The sequence below is a fragment of the Terrapene carolina genome, unplaced genomic scaffold (assembly GCF_002925995.2).
Source record: "Terrapene carolina triunguis isolate 2854851 unplaced genomic scaffold, T_m_triunguis-2.0 Scaffold142, whole genome shotgun sequence".
Taxonomy (NCBI): Eukaryota; Metazoa; Chordata; order Testudines; family Emydidae; genus Terrapene; species Terrapene triunguis.
In genome coordinates, this window is record NW_020664493.1 from 4,012,509 (window position 1) to 4,017,691 (window position 5,183).

Below are 5,183 nucleotides of genomic sequence, written 5' to 3' on the forward strand. Positions count from 1 at the left end.
TGTGTGTGTGTGTGTGTGTGTGTGTGTGTGTGTGTGTGTGTGTGTGTTTTTAAGAACTTTTAGTAAGATATTTTTTGGCTGTCCATGGACTAACACATTTATATGATGAGTGACTGCTGTGATGCCTTTAAATATTTGAGGTTCTTTTATTCTGAACTTTTCAAATTCAGCTGACTTTCTCTGAGCCTTTCACTTCATAATTTTCTGTATTTGTTTAAAGACTTCTTCTTGGCCTCAAAAGCCTAACTTTTTCTTTACCATGCTGTGATCTCCCAGTGCTGAAATTGACACAGCAACAGATGATGCCATAATACAGAGCTCCTATTTGGAGCATGATGCCTCTTCTATAGTATAGTATAAGATTAGGAATATTTGGGGATTGGGATGAGAATGGAGAGGGTTAATGCTCTTCCCCTGAAACTTGCAATATTAGCCACTGTTGGAGGCAAGTTCCAGGCTATGTGGAACGTTCTTTTGGGGCATGACCATGTCCTTGTGCCATATATGAGCTGAGACAAATCATGATGCTTCTGTAATCAAGTTTGTGAACTCTTGAAATTAGAAATGAATCTATTGGGGAAGGAGTGTTAAATCTGGGGAGGGGAGTGTGTTCAATTTCCCCTCTTGTTGCTACTCCTTGAGTAATGTCTCCGTGGTCCTTTGTGCCATGTGAAAGAATAGGAAGATGGAATGAAAGCATTTGATATGGAATTAAACTTGCTGGTATTCTTGGGGGAAGGGAGAAGTATTTAAAGAAACTATAACCACTGTATCTAACTTCAAAGAACAAACAACTAAAAATGTGTTTTTTAATTTATTGAAGAATACTTACAGGAAGCTGCCATCCTGAGTCTGATGTAGAGTAAGAGAATCCAGGTTCTGTTTGAAAGCACAGAGAAGACAGTGGTCTTCAAAATTGTAAATTCTACTTTTAAAATGTTTTGATAAATGTAAGTGTTTGTTTAAATCAGTTGTTAATTTTTTGGGGACAATTTAAGAGTTTACTCTTACATCTCAGAAAGTTGCTGATTTCCCATTATTTTAAATGGGATGTGAATTTTCTGTCCTATTGTACAATATGTCTTTCCTCCTCTTATAAAATAACAGCTCATTTCATTGTAGACAGACATATTGAGTCTCACTCGAATACCACATGAAGTAATGGAGAACATTGCACTTACTGTTTATGAATCTGTCAATATGTAGAAAGAGTGCACTTTTTACCTGCTAACAATAATCTTAAAGTACTTTGAACAAGTGGATGATACTGTTAACCCATTTTACAGGTGAGGAAAGAGGCACAGAGATTAAATGATTTGGCCAACATCTCATAGCAAGTCAGTTGACCTAGAAATAGAAGGATGCTTCCAGTCCTATGCCTTGTCCAGTGGAATGGGCTATAATGGACGTCTTTAAAAATTGCTCTGGTAATCAATTTTTAATAATAGTTAGCTAAATATTTACCAAGTAGTAAAGGTGTTAACCAGAAAGAATCATAGTCATTTTTAATTGAAAGTGTTAAGGCTTTTCCATTAACTATTGATTGCACCCGTGTTTGTTTAACCTTTGAGGGTTCTGACATAGGCAGCCTGCTGTAGCAATGTGTAACACTTTATGCTGTACGTTTTCTGGTCCTTGGCAGCAAAATTTGTAGTCAATAGGTCTGGGCATCAACTACTAAGTAGGCTTGCCAGAGCATGTAATCCAGTTAACATGTTTATCAGCAGCATTCTTATTTATACAGTACGATGGCTGTGTATAGTATTTTGCAGATAAATAAAAATGAGGCTCCTATCTCAAGGATCTTAAAATCCAAATTAGACAGCATAAAGCTAGGAAGGACGAATGAGGAGAGGGTTGGGAGGACAAAGATTGTAACCATGAATATCAGGAGATATCAATGTTAAGTATGATGATCTAGATCTGATACGGTTGTTTGCAGTGAATAATTCAATTGAACCCCTGTGTCTGTTGGTAAATTATCCATGATTTGATTTTCACAAGTTTACTCATTATTCAATGAAAAGTTTATGCAAATGTACTTCAGCCTCTAGAATTTGTTGTTCACACTGTTCAATGGGTCTTTCGAGTCCCATGAGTACTGCTTCTCCCAGATCCATACAGAGCCTTCAAAGATGGCTTAGCAAACCCTCTGGTGACAATGCTCATGTGAATATATACCTGCATGAGAGTATACGCAATATTTTCCCTTTATGTAAACTTACTTCACAACAAAAAACAAGGAAAAGAGATCTGAATATGATTGATGTGAATTCTTGAATTTTATTTAAATTACTGTTTATATTTTTGCAGTGTTCTCAGCTCTCCTATCCATCCACACTGTGTTGATTCCTCTTTTCATAGCTGCAATTGATTAAACTGGAGATTGAGATTACAGGAATTCACAAGAGAACATACTACTTCTCTGTACTTGTATTCTTCTGCATTTCTTTACATATCAGCTCACTGTAGACTGAGCAAAGTCACAAATTATCCAGATCCATATGCATTTTTGATCTACCTACAACTGTAGTTGCCGTTCTTTTTGGCTTTGTATTAACTAAAAATTGAATTTAAATTTACATTTCCTTTAGTTTGTTTAGGAAAATGTTGAATAATAGCTGCAGTTTTGAAGTGAGGATTCATTAGATAATATTTTGGTCAACTGAAGATTGTAGAATCCCACGTAGCTGGAGCTTTCATTTGGCATTTATTGATAAGATTTTATACCTTGACCACTTTATCCGGAATGTACTGCTGACTTGCCTTTGACAAGCAATTTTCACCAACTCAGAAGTTTATTTTGATCCAGATACCTGTGTATTTTTGGCATAAAATACTCCCTAACAAAGCTAGTGAAACAGTTATCCAGTGTAACATTTTTTCACTCATGAAAAGAACACAAGTGACGCAATTCCAAGTTCAGATGTTTTAAGGCTGAAGGGAATTTAGATTTCCCAACAACAGAGATTTTAACGTGCTACTCGCCAATTGTACTGGAGCATCTAAGAAACATGACTCAATCTTTGTTTCTTGCAGCTAGGAGCTCTTTTCTGCTGAACTGCCAGAGTTTTCCATGGAAGTGACTTGGCATCCACTCTTGCTTGCATTGTGAATATAATCTTGAGTTAGATTGTGTGCACGATTCAACCCTATTACAACTTCTCTTAATTTGTCCTGGAAGTAGAGAGCAGTGATGTTAGATTTATTTATACAGCGTCTCATAAGAACGGCCATACTGGGTCAGACCAAAGGTTCATCTAGCTCAGTATCCTGTCTTCCGACAGTGGCCAGTGCCAGGTACCCCAGAGGGAATGAACAGAACAAGTAATCATCAAGTGATCCATTCCCTGTCGCTCATTCCCAGCTTCTGGCAAACAGAGGCTAGGGACACCATCCCTGCCCATCCTGGCTACTAGCCATTGATGAACCTATCCTCCATGAATTTATCTAGTTCTTTTTTGAACCCTGTTATAGTCTGGGCCTTCACAACATCCTCTGGCAAAGAGTTCCACAGGTTGACTGTTGTGTGAAGAAATATTTCCTTTTGTTTGTTTTAAACCTGCTGCCCATTAACTTCATTTGGTGACCCCCTAGTTCTTGTGTTATGAGAAGGAGTAAATAACACTTCCTTATTTACTTTCTCCACACCAGTCATGATTTTATAGACCTCTATCATATCGCCCCTTAGTTGTCTCTTTTCCAAGCTGAAAGGTCCCAGTCTTATTAATCTCTCCTCATACAGAAGCCGTTCCATACCCCTAATGATTTTTGTTGCCCTTTTCTGAACCTTTTCCAATTCCAATATATCTTTTGAGATGGGGCAACCACATCTGCAATATTCAAGTCATTTAGGCCTAGATTTTAAAGGTATTTACATATGGCTTTGCTCAGCATTGCAAAGTCTGAGTGACTTAAATGTCTGAATCCCATTTTCAAACACAGTTTAGTACCCTAAGTCTCATTGACTTTCAGTGAGACTTAGACTTTTGAGGGATGTCTACACAGCGAAGAAAAACCCACGGCTGGTCCATGCCAGCCAACTGGGGCTCAGGCTGCAGGGCTGTTTCATTGCTGTGTAGATTTTGGGGCTCAGGCTGGAGCCTGGGTTCTAGGGTGTGGGAGGGTTCCAGAGCTTGGGCTCCAACCCAAGCCCAAAAGTCTACAGAGCAATGAAACAGCCCTGCAGCCTGAACTTGAGTCGGCTGGCATGGGCCAGCCGTGGGTTTTTCTTTGCTGTTTAGAGGTACCCTACGTCATTTTTGAAAACAGAACTTTTAGTCCTTCTGTATCTCAGCTTCCCATTATACAGATGGGGATAATAGCACTTCCCTACTCACAGAGGTGTTGAGGATAAATGTATTGAAGATTGTGAGGTGCTCAGATACTACAGTGACGGGGGGCCATGTAAGTACCATAGTCTGTTTTGTCACTGACTTCTTTGGGAGGAGGATTGAGCCCCTGTTAAGCTGTTTCCCTATTTCAGATATAGTTTAACTTAGACCTATTTTTCCAGCTACTTGTAAATTTATACTTCACCATCAGGTATTAAAGCAAGGAATGTGCCTATAATTTTGTGAGTGTGGATTGTTCGCTCCAAATTTACTGGCTCACTTAGTCATTTGCAGTGGTGGTGTTACCATTGGTTCTCGGATATGAGAGAGACAAGATGATGAGGTAATATCTTTTTTGTTAAAGCAACTTCTGTTGATGAGAAGATAAGCTTTTGAACTCCACAGAGCTCTTCTTCAAGTCTGGGAAAAGTAATCAGTGTCACAGCTAAATCCAGGGTGGAACAGATTGCTAAGCATAAGGAGTTAACACATGTTGCAAGAAACCATTCAAAATCTCTTGCACGCACCTATGGTATCTGTAGAGCAACATTCTATAGATACAGTTGTAAGTCTATTAGCCATTACAAGGCTTCCTCTGTGATATTGTGTATATCCTCCAATTCACTTTTGAATCCATATTTGGGGCACTTCATTATGATGTGTTTGACGGTTTGGCTGTTCACACCACAGTCGCATGAAGGGGAGTTTTTTGATTTTCCACTAGGGCATCAAGTACTTGCATCTTCTATGGCTTGTTCTGATGTGGTTCAATGTGGTCCGAAGTCTGCATGGCAGGTGGAAACCGGGAGGGCAGCTTGTTGAGTTAGTAATAATGTACTTGTTTGGAAT